The sequence below is a fragment of the Salvelinus alpinus genome, chromosome 37 (assembly GCF_045679555.1).
Source record: "Salvelinus alpinus chromosome 37, SLU_Salpinus.1, whole genome shotgun sequence".
In the NCBI taxonomy this organism is placed as follows: domain Eukaryota; kingdom Metazoa; phylum Chordata; class Actinopteri; order Salmoniformes; family Salmonidae; genus Salvelinus; species Salvelinus alpinus.
Window position 1 is genome coordinate 9,817,394 of NC_092122.1, and position 16,611 is coordinate 9,834,004.

At 45.6% G+C, this 16,611-nt stretch overlaps 1 long non-coding RNA gene across 1 annotated transcript; it reads left to right on the top strand.

Annotated features, from left to right (window-relative positions):
* The first annotated feature begins 13,545 nt into the window (after positions 1 to 13,545).
* LOC139565905 (uncharacterized) lies at positions 13,546 to 15,715 on the top strand. The gene is made up of 2 exons (XR_011673003.1): positions 13,546 to 13,876; positions 14,357 to 15,715. It is a non-coding gene; the product is annotated as an uncharacterized lncRNA (long non-coding RNA).
* Positions 15,716 to 16,611: the final 896 nt, after the last annotated feature.

The window sequence follows — 16,611 nt, forward strand, 5'->3', positions numbered from 1 at the left end:
TGTAGCTCATCTGGTAGGCTTGTGTCACTGTGTAGCTCGTGGCTGTGTTTCCCTTTGTAGTCTGTAATAGTTTGCAGGCCCTGCCATATCCGACGAGCGTCGGAGCCGGTGTAGTACGATTCAATCTTTGTCCTGTATTGGCGTTTTGCCTGTTTGATGGTTCGTCGGAGGGCATAGCAGGATTTTTTATAAGCTTCCGGGTTAGAGTCCCGCACCTTGAAAGTGGTAGTTCTATTCTTTAGCTCATTGCAAATGTTGCCTGTAATCCATGGCTTCTGGTTGGGGTATGTATGTACAGTCACTGTGGGGACGACGCCCTCGTTGCACTTATTGATAAAGTCAGTGGCTGATGTGGTAAACTCCTCAATGCCATCAAAAGAATCCCGGAACATATTCCAGTCTGTGATAGCAAAACAGTCCTGTAGTTTAGCTTCTGCTTTATCTGACCACTTTTCTATAGACCGAGTGACTGGTGCTTCCTGCTTTAATGTTTGCTTGTAAGCAGGAAGCAGGAGTATAGAATTATAGTCAGATTTGCCAAATGGAGCTTTCTGTGTGTGGAATAAAGGTGATCTAGAATTTTTTCCCTCTGATTGCACATTTAACATGCTGATAGAAATTATGTAAAACTGATTTATGTTTCCCTGCATTAAAGTCCCCGGCAACCAGGAGTGCCGCCTCTGGGTGAGTGGTTTCCTGTTTGCCTATTTCCTTATGCAGCTGACTGAGTGCGGTCTTAGTGCTAGAATCCTTATGTGGTGGTAAATAAACAGCCATGAAAAATAAAGATGAAAACTCTCTTTGCAAATAGTGTGGTCTACAGCTTATCATGAGATACTCTACTTCAGGCGAGCAAAATTTAGAGACTTCCGTGCACCAGCTGTTGTTTACAAATAAGCACAGACTGCCCCCCTCGTCTTACCAGAGTGTGCTGTTCTATCTAGCCGGTGCAGTGTGTATCCTGCCAGCTGAATACTAGAGGGTTTGGGCCAGTAACCGAACGGTTGTTAGATCGAATCCCCGAGCTGACAAGGTAAAAATGTGTCGTTCTGCTCCTGAACAAGGCAGTTAACCCACTGTTCCTAGGCCATCATTGTAAATAAGAATTTGTTCTTAACTGACTTGCCTAGTTAAATAAAGGTTAAATAAAAAATAAGAAATCAGTCACGATTCGGTGAAACATAAGATATTACAGTTTTTGATGTCCCGTTGGTAGGATATTCGTGATCGTACTTCGTCTAATTTATTGTACAAAGATTGTACATTGGCAAGTAATACTGATGGTAAGGGCAGATTTCCCACTCGCCGTCGGCAGATCTTTACAAGGCACCCCGCCCTGTGTCCTCTATACCTGCGTCTCTTCCTCTTGCCAATGACAGGGATTTCGGCCTTGTCGGGTGTCTGAAGTACATCCTGTGCGTCCTGCTTGTTGAAGAAAAAATCTTTGTCTATTCCGAGGTGAGTCTGATCTGATATCCAGAAGCTATTTTTTGCCGTAAGATACGGTGGCAGAAACATAAGCTACAAATAACGCCAAGAAAAACAACATAACAGGACAATTGGTTCGGCGCCCGTAAACGGCTGCCATTTCTTCCGGTGCCATCCATGGGGCACTCTGTTCACAACGTTGACATCAGCAAACCGCTCGCCCACACAACGCCATTCATGTGGTCCACGGTTGTGAGGCCGGTTGGACGTACTGCCAAATTCCCTATAACGACGTTGGAGGTGACTTATGGTAGAGGACTGAACATTACATTCTCTGGCAACAGCTCTGGTGGACATTCCTGTGGTCAGCATGCCAATTGCACACTCCCTCAAAACTTGAGACATCTGTGGTATTGTGTTGTCTCTAGTACAAGGTTCACCTATGTGATGATCATGCTGTTTATTCAGCTTCTTGATATGCCACACCTGTCAGGTGGATGGATTATCTTGGCAAAGGAGAAATGCTCACTAACAGGGATGTAAACAAATTTGTGCACAACATTTTAGAGAAATACTCTTTTGTGTGTTTTGATATTTACTGGGATCTTTTATTTCAGCTCATGAAACATGGGACCAACACTTTACATGTTGCGTTTATAATTTTGTTCGGTGTAGTTTTAAGTGTCCCCAGAACAAAACCAACTTTCCAAGCATGTGCTAAATTAAATCTTCAAGATGATATGATACTGCTGATAATATACACTCATACCAAATATTAGGAACACCTTCCTAATATTCAGTGGCACCCTTTGGCCCTCAGAACAGCCTCAATTCGTCGGTGCATGGACTTTACAAGGTGTCAAAAGCGTTCCACAGGGATGCTGGCCCATTCTTGATACACACAGGAACCTGTTGAGTGTGAAAAACCCAGCAGCGTTGCAGTTCTTGACTCAAACCGGTGCGCCTGGCACTTACTACCATTCCTCGTTCAAAGACACTTCAATCTTTTGTCTTGCCCACTCACCCTCTGAATGGTACACATACACAATCCATGTCTCAATTGTCTCAAGGCTCTTTCCTTTCATCTACACTGATTGGAGTGGATTTAACAAGTGACATCAATAAGGGATCATAGCTTTCATCTCAGTTCACCTGGTCAGTTTATGTCATGGAAAGAGCCGGTGTTCCTAATGTTTTGTCTACTCAGTGTATATGACGTGGTACAGTACTTCATATGCACATGTACTGTATTTATACTTGTGTGTGTTCATATGAGGATAATGTGCCTTCCACAGAAAGGGCTAAGTCAAGAACCTCCGCTCCACTGCCATCCATATCCCTCTCATGACTTGCCTAGTTAAATAAAGGTTAAATAAAGTAAATAAATAAAATGTAAATAAACTCTGTCTCATGATTGGTCTGTTCTACAGCGATGTGCGACTGTGGAGCGCATCGGTCAAGAGCGGTCCTCTCTCAGATGAATGGGCTCTCCACCGCGATTGCTGTGAAGATGAATGAGGTTCGAACGCGTTCCCGGCTGTGCTCAGATCTGTCTGGTGTCAAACGAGGCTAGAATCTGACCTACGCTTGAACTCAGAATCATAACAGAAGGAGAGAGATGAAAAGGGTGGCGGGATGTGGAGAGAGAGAGTGAGAGAGAGAGAGAGAGAGAGAGAGAGAGAGAGAGAGAGGGATGGATGGACAGAGACAGATACAGTAGATGGAGGCATAGAGAAAGAGTTCTCTGTACCCATCTTTCTCAAAATGGAGATCCCCCCTCTTCATCTCTCCCTCTTTCTCTCATAGATCTTATACACAAACCTGTTAATCCCAATTTGGAGAGGACACTATTTAATCAGAGAGGATTAAACTCATTCCCTCAACCCTGTACATCACACACACTCACTGTCCCCGAGTGTGGCTGTTTTATCCTGAGAAAGTTCAGCCGTGACCGGGAGTCACACACTTCTGATCTTAGTGCTCTCAGTGTCACTTTCGTCTTGTGTAACCATCCATTCTAGCTGCCCCGACAGTCTGACTCTCTCTAATGGGTTGAAAAGGGGACTTTGGTCTGGACCTAAGCATTCCACAACAGTGGCTAGGGGAAGGTGTGTGTGTGTGTGTGTGTGTGTGTGTGTGTGTGTGTGTGTGTGTGTGTGTGTGTGTGTGTGTGTGTGTGTGTGTGTGTGTGTGTGTGTGTGTGTGTGTGTGTGTGTGTGTGTGTGTGTGTGTGTGTGTGTGTGTGTGTGTGTGTGTGTGTGTGTGTGTGTGTGTGTGTGTGCATAAGCATTGAAGGATTTGTCGTTTGTTGTGGTGCGGTCTTATCTCAGCAATCACAGACAGATCTTTCCCAGAAGAACGTTTTCCAGGACTAGAACACAGTAAAGCTGTGTAAGCAGAACAAGGAGGGGGGAGCCTATAGGGAGGGAGAGGGAGGTAGAAAGGGGAATGGGAGGGTGGAGGGATGGAGAAATAGACAGAAAGGGAAAGACAGAGAAAGACAAGGGGTGGAGGGGATTAACTCTGGGTCAAACAGAGATAAACAGCTTTAAACAACGATGATGACTGATGAGTCTCTGGCACTGAATCAAACACAGGGTGTGTGTGTGTGTGTGTGTGCGCGTTGCATGCGTGCGTGCTTGCGTGTGTGTGTGTATTGAGTATGTGCGTCTGTTTGGGTATTAATCAAAACTTCTCACAGGGGCAAAGGCAGTCATCATTCTAAAACATCTGGACAGTCACAAGCCACACAACAATCACCATATCTCACAAAGGCAACCAAAATGTCATCAAATGTGCAGGCGGCTGTTTTAAGGTGCTTAGGAGGAAATATCACTGTTCTGACATAACTTAATGTGTGTCACAGTATGAAATATCATGTCACAGCTGCATATTTCAGGGAAAACAATCTGAGGTCATTTTTTTAAAAGCCGTCCTGACACTGTTCTACTCTAGTCATGAGCTATGTGATTTCAGGGCCGCGCGGAACCTCCGTCAAGACCTCGGGAGCCCACACCTCCGCCCCCCTCCCCTTTACTCCACCCCTGAGCCCTGAACCAATGCATCAATATTCATCTATCGCCCCATCTCTCTGTCTGAAATCGTCTTTGTCTGAAATTCTGTCATTCGTTATGGAAGGAGGAGAGAAGGAGCCGTTCCTAAGATCAAATGTGACCTTACCGATAATAAATGGTGTTCCTGGAGAGAGAAGAAGAGAGAGTGGACAGAGAGAGAGGGAGTAAGAGGCGAGGGGAAGAGAAACTGGGGTAGAGAGACAGGGGGAGGGAAAGTGTGTGAAAATGGAAGAGAAATGGGTAGAGAGACAGAGGGAGGGAAAGTGTGTGATAATGGAAGAGAAGCTGGGGTAGAGAGACAGGGGGAGGGAAAGTGTGTGATAATGGAAGAGAAATGGGTAGAGAGACAGGGGGAGGGAAAGTGTGTGATAATGGAAGAGAAGCTGGGGTAGAGAGACAGGGGGAGGGAAAGTGTGTGATAATGGAAGAGAAATGGGTAGAGAGACAGGGGGAGGGAAAGTGTGTGATAATGGAAGAGAAATGGGTAGAGAGACAGGGGGAGGGAAAGTGTGTGATAATGGAAGAGAAATGGGTAGAGAGACAGGGGGAGGGAAAGTGTGTGATAATGGAAGAGAAATGGGTAGAGAAACAGAGGGAGGGAAAGTGTGTGGTAATGGAGTGATAGTGTGAGAAAAAAAGAGTGACTGACTGATTAAATGTTCCAGGGGGAATATTTAAGCGTGTCAGTGCTTTCCCCTCTCTCTCTCTCTCTCTCTCTCTCTCTCTCTCTCTCTCTCTCTCTCTCTCTCTCTCTCTCTCTCTCTCTCTCTCTCTCTCTCTCTCTCTCTTTCTCTCTCTCTCTCTCTCTCTCTCTCTCTCTCTCTCTCTCTCTCTCTCTCTCTCTCTCTCTCTCTCTCTCTCTCTCTCTCTCTCTCTCTCTCTCTCTCTCTCTCTCTCTCTCCTGCCAGCTGTTTTTGATTAGGCTGAGCAGGTTGTCAAAAAGTCCTCTCTTGCTCTCCCTCTCTCTTTCTCACTTTCTCTCTCTGTCTCTTTTTTCAGAGTTTATCCAGCTTTGCAAGTGTGATTTGATCTCTTGAAGAACATAACTTGTCTCCGACGGATTATGCCTGAGTCGGTGCTGCCTGTCCTGCAGTAGAACTAAAGTTTTAAAGCCCATTCGTGGGGCTGTGTTACTTTACCACAGGGAGTCCATTGTGTCTGTCTGAGTCATAATGCTGCTACGGTAGTTTTGTCCAGACCGTCCTAAACGGAGGGGAAGAAGGAGAAACTGAAAACTCAGCAGTGCGTGTAAAGGACCAAGAAGGTGGGCTCTGTTCACAGTAACTCGAAATAGCCCACAGCTGAAGAAGATGGGCAAGATAACAGCTCAATGTCCGAGGGAACATCAACTTTAAAGTACCGTACTGTCACTGGTAATGGGCTCAATCACCAACGGAGGTCATCACCACTGACACTGCATCATCCAGACATACCCACTCCCTCAGCAAGTGTCACTGATCCAGCCTGGTCACACCTGATGCACTGCTAATATTAGACGTTTGTCCAGGTCCCCAGGACGTCGGACAGCTTATTAATCAATGACCGTTTGTCCCATTTCAGCACCATTTCTAAGACCCCTAGATGTGACTGTAATCTGCCATGTCAGCGGTACAGGTAGGTAAATACTGTATAGTTTAGCTCAGTGATGTCAGGTTATATCAGCGTGTCTCAATGGCACAGTAACAGAAGGGGCTAAGTGTGTCTTTGCTTTATTTGGCAGAGCCAGACAATACCATCAAGGAGCCCCCACTGATGAAAGAGCGAATAGCTACAGTAGCTGTGTCTGTTGTTATCACATGCCCGGCCGCAGACACACCACACACACTGTCACACACACACACAGTCACACACACAAACATTTCTACATACACACACACACACAGAAACACATCATTCTTAACACGCATGAAAACTATGCATACAGCAGACAAAGGCAATCACACATTTATTGAGATAAAGGAGTGCTGAAATGGTTTGAGATGCCAATCATTCCGAGTAAAATTTCCAGTCTCTGCAGTTTAAAAGCAGTAGCCTGGAGTGAAAAAGCTTATTTCAATCACACTTTAAATTTCCTGTTTTCAGGCATTACAATTATCCCTGATTTCAGAAGCGAAGTAAATTACAGTGTAACTGTAAAAATAATAATCACAGCCATCTGAGAAAGGTAGATAGAGATTTTGGTAAACAACTTAGCCTGATTAAAATTAGACCATTAGAGAGTGGAGTAATTTAGAGTCTCGCTCAAAGGCACAGAGAATGAACTGAATCAACTGTTTTGGGAAAAAGTGTGTATTTAATTATTCACTTTAATTTCCATTATACCACACATCCTTTAGATTGTGATGCAGACTGCATCGAACATTATCCAGCGCAACTTAGTGTCATGGAAGTATCTGGAATAAATATGTCAAGGTGCTTTATTGCAGAACCTCACATTCAAATGGCTGAACCCCATAATCCCTGAATTCTAATGGAAATGGGTCAAGTTGGCATGATATGCCAGTTGCGTGCCTACTGCCTCTACCAAGCTGGAATCCCATGGTCCAGGAAAGCAGAGCAGAGAGCATTATGGGTAATATTATGTATCCAGGCTTCCAGGAAGCCAGCGGTGCTAAAGAGGATTGACTTTATCAGAATGGAAATATGCAAATCCAGATTATAGGATGTGTGGAGCGAGCGTTTCCATGTTAGCCATATCCTGTTGTTGGAGACGGGGAGGCTAATGCTCTCTACTCTCTGCTCTTAAGAAAAACCTGGCTGTGTTTCTGAGTGACGCGTGCTACAGTATGTCACACACTATGGCCTGGATCGTGTCCTTCGGAAGGAGAATAGCCACACACCATTTGATGCTGCCATATATACACTGAGTGTACAAAACAATAGGAACACCTGCTCTTTCCCCATGACATAGACTGACCAGGTGAATCCAGGTGAAAGCTAGGATCCCTTATTGATGTCACTTAAATCCACTTCCATCAGTGTAGATGAAGGGGCGGAGACAGGTTAAATAAGGATTTTTAAGCCTTGAGACATGGATTGTGTATGTGTGTCATTCAGAGGGTGAATGGGCAAGACAAAAGATTTAAGTGCCTTTGAACTGGGTACGGTAGTAGGTGCCAGGCGCATCGGTTTGTGTCAAGAACTGCAACGCTGCTGGGTTTTTCACACTTATCAGTTTCCCGTGTGTATCAAGAATGTTCCACCACCCAAAGGACATCCAGCCAACTTGACACAACTGTGGGAAGCATTACAGGCAACACGGGCAAGCAACACTCTGTGGAACGCTTTCGACACCTTGTAGAGTCTATGACCCAACGAATTGAGGCTGTTCTGAGGGCAAAAGGCGGTGCAACTCAATATTAGGAAGGTGTTCCTAATGTTTTGTACACTCAGTGTGAGTGTATAGGGATTATTTTGCAGGACTGCCATGGATGAGCATCAGATGTTGGTTTAAATTAGAGGATGTGACCGATGCCGGTCAAGATGGCCCTAGAGCCAGAACACAGTGAAGAGGTACGGGTAAATGTTTCATCCGCCCAGCAACCATTACAAAGCAGCTAAACTGTAGTACATTGTTAGTACACTGTGTTCAAGCATTCTTCATCATATTACCAACCTTGTTAAGTGTGTACTGGAGAGGTTAGCGTGCAGAGAGGTCTTGGTACTAGAACACAGTGATCAGGTACATGTACTTGTCCTCCCCGATCCTCTAGGGTCCGTCCACCCACCATTTAATAAATGTACAGAATATTGTTGGTACACCGTGTACAAGCATTCCTCATCTTATTACTACCAGCCTCTTCCAGTGTATAGGAGAGGTTATCATGAAGACAGAGAGAGATGTGAGTGTGTGTAGGTCGTGGGAATTGAGGGCGTGCCCCCTTAGGTCCAGCCTGGAGGAACAGGGAACATCTAATGGAAACCAATTACCTGCCTGGTGATTAGAGGACTCAATGAGCTACGGCTGGATATCATTCTAAGGTGAAGCCAATGTGAGTTGGGAGCTGGAGGGTGTGTGTGTGTGGCGGGGGGAAAACAGTACAGGGAACTACAGGGAGGACCTGCAGGGGCAGAGAAAACATTTACAAACAGCTCTCAGACCAGCGAGCGGTGGACGGGTCATTACGACACTCAATGGAACGAAACAAAGTGATGCGCCCTCCACCCGGCAACGCTCGCCACGGCAACGCTCAACCGCAAAGTTGTTTACAAGTCATCACGGCAGGCACTTACAGTGTTTCTCTCTATTTTTCTCACTCTCATCCCTTGCTCTTGCTCTCTGTGCACACCTCCTTTGTTTACTCCCTCCTTTTTAACAAACTTGCGTTAACCATTATTTTTTTTTGTACTGTATGTATATATATATATATATATATATATATATATATATATATAAAAATGATGGTCAATGCAGAAATGGTGAGTCGTTCTCCGTCTCTCTCACACATATATTGACTAAAAAGATCATACAAGAGTGAGGTTACTATGGGAACAGTCTGCACATGTGCATGAGAGTTCAATAATGACGATAAAAGCATCAACTCTTCAAATCTTTTCAATCAATACTCTAGCGAATGACTGGCTTTATCTTCGGTTATGTTCTTCTTACCCGTCTTTGAGTGCGGCCTTTCGTCTATGTTCATCCTTACTTGAATCACCATACAACTGATAGAAATATGCTGCATTGTATATTCTGACGGGAGATATTCATTCTTTGTCCCCTTGTCTACAACTCAAGGAGCCTGCCCTTGACCATTATGATCAACCCAGAATATAGCTCTAAGCGACTTTACCTTTTCCTCCTTCTGACGTTTTGTAATAACAAACCACCCAAGTGAACTGAACCTCGCCGGTAACAAGCACAGAGTGAATCCTAGCTAACAAGTATGATACACTGTTAAGGGGTTGCCATGGATTTTACAGTATCTTACTGTATCTTACTTAGCAGCTTAGCAGTATCTTACTTAGCAGCTCGTGGCAAGTAAAATTCTGTATTTCATATTACAGTACACCTACTGTAATATACATATGGTATCAAAGCAAGTACAGTGTAATGACACAGTACAATACTGTAGAATTGACTGTATTAAAAAAAATAAGTGTTACTGTAATCAGAATGAATGAATGAATGAATGAAATTCATTGAGGGGAAGGGTTTGTATTTCACAGTATTTTACTGCAATTAAAAGGGATTGGTGTTAGCAGGATGGCTGCTAGGTAAAGTGTTTACTTTACAGCATATCAATGAATAATTGGTGTTTTATATCACTTGCTCTTCTAGAGGTCTTAACAAAGGCTTCCAAAATGGCAGTGAACACACGGCAAAACAGACCATTTAAGTTTTAAGACTTGCTGCCTTTCCTATCTGTCACCTATATATTTTAAATTTCATGGGGCAGTATTTTATACTGTTGATAACACCTAAAATTACTGTATAAATTATAGCTTTCCATTACAGTGTAGGGAGGCATCAGAGCAGAGGCCTGTCTCGGACAGCATTCATTTTTCCTCAGTCGCTCCGGCTCGTTTGAGAGGGAATGATCCCCTCATCCTCTCTTCCCTCCCTAAATAAGATGTACAGACTCTTCCAGCAGGGTTAGGTTATGTTACAGACCAGTATTTTGACCCTTTTATCATCATTCACCTCCAATCACCCTCACTTTCTCACACTCATCTCTCTCTACCTGCCCCCCCATCTCTCTCTCTCTCTTTCTCACTCTCTCTATTACACTCTCTCTGTTATCTCAATTCAATTTAAAGAGCTTTATTGCACGGGAAACATGTTTACATTGCCAAAGCAAGTGAAAGCTCTCTCTCTCTCTCTCTCTCTCTCTCTCTCTCTCTCTCTCTCTCTCTCTCTCTCTCTCTCTCTCTCTCTCTCTCTCTCTCTCTCTCTCTCTCTCTCTCTCTCTCTCTCTCTCTCTCTCTCTCTCTCTCTCTCTCTCTCTCTCTCTCTCTCTCTCTCTCTCTCTCTCTCTCTCTCTCTCTCTCTCTCTCTCTCTCTCTCTCTCTCTCTCTCTCTCTCTCTCTCCTGCCAGCTGTTTTTGATTAGGCTGAGCAGGTTGTCAAAAAGTCCTCTCTTGCTCTCCCTCTCTCTTTCTCACTTTCTCTCTCTGTCTCTTTTTTCAGAGTTTATCCAGCTTTGCAAGTGTGATTTGATCTCTTGAAGAACATAACTTGTCTCCGACGGATTATGCCTGAGTCGGTGCTGCCTGTCCTGCAGTAGAACTAAAGTTTTAAAGCCCATTCGTGGGGCTGTGTTACTTTACCACAGGGAGTCCATTGTGTCTGTCTGAGTCATAATGCTGCTACGGTAGTTTTGTCCAGACCGTCCTAAACGGAGGGGAAGAAGGAGAAACTGAAAACTCAGCAGTGCGTGTAAAGGACCAAGAAGGTGGGCTCTGTTCACAGTAACTCGAAATAGCCCACAGCTGAAGAAGATGGGCAAGATAACAGCTCAATGTCCGAGGGAACATCAACTTTAAAGTACCGTACTGTCACTGGTAATGGGCTCAATCACCAACGGAGGTCATCACCACTGACACTGCATCATCCAGACATACCCACTCCCTCAGCAAGTGTCACTGATCTCTCTCTATTTCCCTCTCTCACTGTCCTTCTCTCCCAATTTTAACAATCTTTAACAATTCTCTCTCCTCCCTTCCCTCTCATCTTTTCTGTGGCTATCCTCTTTCACGTTCTCTCTCCCTCTCTAGGCTTATTTCATGATTGGTGGGAGAGAGGCCATTTCCAAGGGCAGTGGGGCAGAGAGAGGAAAAGACAAAGTGAGAGCGAGAGAGGAGAGTTTCACCGCATTAAGAACAGATAAACGCTTGCCCTGTCAGTTTGGGAATAATCCTGCACACACACTCACACTGTCTCTCACACTATCGCACAAAGGCACGCGAGAGGGGCTCTAGGCTAGTAGAGACCCACTCTTCCGTTTTCTGACCTTGCCTAGAACCAAAGGAACAGAGGGACACATTACAGAGCATGACCAACTTCTCAACCCGTGACCCTGTCCTGCTTTGTCCCACAGTCTGGGCTCCAAACCCATTCCTTCCCCTCTCCTTCAGTCCTTGCTGGGATAAAAAACCATCCCATCCTCTCTCCCCTCTTCTGTTTCCCATAGTATGTGGTCTGTGAGCCGTGCTCTCTGGCCTTCCTCCAGTGACCTCCAGAAGCACCTGGTCCCCCCAGCATGCATAGCCAGAGAAGAGGAGGGTAGAGGGGGATCCGGAGCAGTACTTTCACCCCTGCCATGTGGAGCGGCCACGGGACATGAGACTGACCAGTGAACCATGAGGCCCAGCTCCAAGGTCACCCAGCCAGAGAGAGACCCATCTGGATGAAATACCACCGAATAAATTATGGGACACACACCTGACCAGACCCACACACAAACATGCTGCACACACACGCACATGCAAACACACACACACACTCATACCATATCACTATACCTGTAGGACCCAAAAGGCAAGCCGAAAAACCTTGGCTCGAGACAGTTTGTTGTGCTCTCCTTGCATGTGTATACCTCATAAATACTGGATGGTACACTCAGTCACACATGACCCATACACACACACACCTGTCACACACACACCCCTATAACAGCCCCCTAGGGAGAGACAATGTAAGCCAGGGTCACAAATCTACTGCCAGGCTAGATGAGACCATTGCAGGTAGATCATTCGAAGTATAAGAGGAGGGGAGGGAAGAGGAGGAATAGAATTAGTATATTGAAGGGGGGGTAGAGGGGAAATTATGAGAAGGAGGAAAAGAGGTGGATCGGAGGAGGGAGGGAGGGAGGGATGAGAGAGTGCAAAGGAGGGAGAGAGAACAAGAGAGGGGGGTCTGGGAGATTACAACACCTGGTCAAGGACACCCTGAGGCACAGAGCCATCCATTACAACTGCTGCTGAACGGTAAGGCCTAAACGACGTGTGTAAGACACAGAGGACATGGTTGGACCTATAATCATTCTGTAATTACGCACACACACACACACACACACACACCAGCACGGGGAAACAGCATACCCACAAACACTCTGTAATTACACACGCACTCTGACACACACACACACACCAGACAGCAGAAATAATGAGCTTATCTCCCCTAGCGCACGACTAACAGAGGTCCTGAGGACTTGCCACCAATTAGCACAGGGCCCTGGGGAACAGGGGGGACAGCGATGATTACACTGAAGTTAATATCTCTCCCCTCATCCCTGTGTCACTTCATAGCCATTAGCCAATGACAAGTGTTAAAGGCTGGGGAAGTTGGAGAGAACTTTAGGTAAGTTGCTTGGTAACAGTGTGGGTCATTTTCTTCATAGTATTGAAGGTAATTGCATGTCAACATGTATTGGTCCTATGACAGTTTCCGATGGTCAATAACGTGTATTGAATGATTGTGTTCCTTATGAAATGTAAATAACACTCTGACGTCTCCCGTGAAAGCTGTAAACAACAGCTGTGACACCATTCACCTCTGGAGCAGACTGTCCATTTCGCTGGGGTTAAACTGTGGGATTGAACACAAACACACACACACACACACACACACACCCACACAACCCCCGTTATACCTCATAAAAGCCCCAACATACACCTACAGATCCATCTCAGCCCATCCCTCAGGATCAGCTCTGTGTGTGGATGAAGGAAAACACCATACTAACATCAGTCACTTCACCCCCTCTACCGCTCATGTTGACGGTCACCTAAAACCATCGCCTGGAACCAATGGCTGTGTGGACCGTGATCTGATGAATGAGTCAGAGGAGACGTTGTGCTATATAGCAGCCGCTTCCAGAACATTCACCGGGTTGTTGTAGTGAAAGAGTAGGTGTTGTCATGGACTATCACGGTTTAATAAAGGTTAGCCAGACGAGTGAGCGAGGACACACACTACACACACACACATCAGTTCCTCTGGTGAAACTGCAATAAAGTCAAATGGCGTGACTCCATAACCTGGGGGGGGGGTGATATTAGTGGAAATGGGCTGGAAGGGGGGGGTACATGTTGCGCGCGCGTGTGTGTACTTCAGGCGTGTGTGTGGACGGGGGCTTATAGAGGGATGATGCCAGCTAATTAAATTACATCTGCTCAAATTGAAGAGGCTCAGGAGAGGAGGAGCGAGACGGAGAGAGAAACAGAGAGAGAAAAAGAGAGAGCGAGGGAGTGAATAAAAGCGGAGGAGGAGAGGAGGAGAGCAGGGCATTAGCCAGGAGACGGAGCTAATGATCCAAGGTCGTGTTTATCTCTTTATGGGACTGGGAACGCTGAGAGGGAGCGCTGGGAACACCGTGGCTCTGGGAGCAGATGGGGTCTGAAGACAGGCCCGGAATATTCCAAATTCTGCTGGTGAATCAAAGACAAAATAGGAGATTCTTTCTGATTTTCTCTCAGTTTGTGTCTTTGAGGAGAGCAGGCTGATGAGAAAGACCTGTGTTTTATTTAGATTGAGTGACTGTAGCTGCTAGAAAACACTCCTGGTAATGGGTAATGGGTCCCTCTGCTCTGGCTGAACCACTGTCCAGCTACAGACGAGCGTAGCTTAGAGGCTACACCCACTCACACACCACACACCACACACCACACTCCACACATCACACACACCCCCACAGTCTTCTACGGCTTCTGATAGCCGACGGTGTCACTCCCTATATCCAACACCTCATCCTACTGTCTCTCTCACACCATTTCTCTCCCCAAATGGTGTTGCTTCCCTCTCTCTCCTCCTCCCCCTCCTCTTCATCTCTCCAGATGGTAGGTGTGCTGTGTGTCTCTGTTTAACCCACCAGGCTAGCTAATTTAACACTAATGACCTACTTTGTCTCCCAGCCAGTACAGACGATGACCGCTGACCTCTGTGGCCAGCCAATCAGATGACACAGCTGGAAAGGACGAACCCCTCTGATCCCGCCCCTCCCACTGAGCTACGCTGGAACTACTCTGTCAATGAGGAGCTTGATACCAGACCGATGTACCATTTCTTATGCCAGAAATGTGTATTGACCTCCAGTGTATTAGGAACAGTATGGTGCACCATTCACTATGTCACGCTGTTTCCACTCAGTGATTGTATTCAAAATGAGCTACACTAATAACACTGAACCAGCCTTTAATCCCAATGGTGACACAGTGTCACTGTGCTATTTATAATGATGCAACAATGGCCGACAATTCATACTGCACTGCAACATTATTCATCCCTAGTCTTGGTATCACCAATAGGAAGCCATACTCACATTGAGCTACTTTCTACTGCTCAGAATAACATTCATTGTGCAGTAAAGATTCTGTCAGGTGTGGAGTGTATCCACCTGGGTGTTTGGAGGAGACCCCACACTCAGGTGGAAATCAGACCTCTATAATTGGATTCCAGATTATAAATGTGCTCACCATTACACCACTTAGACCAGCTGCTCACCAGAGACAAATGCTGACTCTCCTCTGTCTACTGACTCTTCGCTGATGAAGCTTGGGACCAACTGTCCAAATTACACCATTTACTGATCAGGGCAGCAATCTGAGCAAGACAGGCAAGTTAATGAACAATTAGCTCATCTCTGCCTGTTCTGCATTGTATTAATTGGATTACGCACACCTTGACTGACCACAACAAAGCAGCTAATTGCTAACAAAATTGAGCAACAGTAGTGGGTAGCTAGCCTGTCTGTCAAGAGATTTTCTAAGTAGAGGCAGATAGTGTGTGTGTTTGTCTGTGTGTGACAGGCAGGGAGCTTAAACTCACAGTCTGATACAATCACACACAAACACATTTTTATATATTTTATTTTTATCCACAAATTACATTTCAAAGGTCTTGGCTACAAGGACACTTAAGGATACAAACAGCACCTTCTTCTCCACACAGCTAGTGTCACGACTTCCGCCGAAGTCGGCTCCTCTCCTTGTTCGTGCGGCGATGGACGTCACCGGCTTTCTAGCCATCACCACTACATTTTTCGTATATTCATTTGTCTTGTCTTGTTTCCATACACACCTGGTTTTCATTTCCCCAATTAAGCTACTTGTACTTAACCCTCTGTTTCCCATCATGTTTTGTGTGTAATTGTTTCTTGTTAGGTGGTGTTAGTTTACGCGCTTTACTTTTATGTTCCGTTTTTTGAGCACGGTTGATTTATGTAGTTCTCTCGTTTTTTGGAACTATAATAAAAGTGCGCCTGTTCATTAATATCTGGTCTCCTGCACCTGACTTCGCCTCCAATACACCATCCTGACAGATAGGCTGTCCTAACATCTAAAACAGAGCCGTACTTCAACAGTTGCTTTGTTCCAGTCTTGGGCAGGCCTGCAATCTGAAGGTCACAAACACACACACAGCTCTGAACACAACATCAGCACTCAGCGCTATATAAAAAATGGAATAGGCACTCATATACACTCTCCCCTAGATAGAGCAGCTACACGAAAACCAGTGTGGATTAATAAAAGAAGGAAGGGGTCACGACCTTCTACGAGGTGGATGAGATTGGCTCAGTAAATCCTGCTGCTGCTGTCAGTCAAGCGGCTACATTTGTTCACTGCAAATTTTAACAAACTCCCTCGCTTCTTCTCTCTGTCTCTCTCCCTCTGCCCAATTTCTCCGACTCCATGTGGAATTGAACACAGCACAGAGTACACACTCACACACACACACGCACTCACACACGCAAAAAATGTTGCTGCTCTGTGCTCTCTTTTTTCACCTCAAATTCCCACCTCTCAGTCAGAGCCAGCGTGGCGTGGTCTGAGGAGAGAATGGGGTGGTAGGTGCCTGCATGCCGCCATGACACTGTCCAAAACTCTAGGGTGTGCTGCCACTCAAACACACACATGGATTCTAGATGTAGCCTAATGTACCCTAGCCTAGCCCACAGCCAACCCTTTCTAATGGGTTGACAGGCTAACCTAAGGTGCAATCAACTTGGCAAACATATGCTAACGCTGGTAATTTTGGCAAACATTCGCTAACAGTCTTTTACACAGTCGACCTGTTGTTAGCCAGTTAGCATTAGTTCTGCTGTTCACTGATCTCTCTTCAGCACTCTCTCCAGAAGAACACGAGTCGGTGTCTTGGCACATCGCCAGCC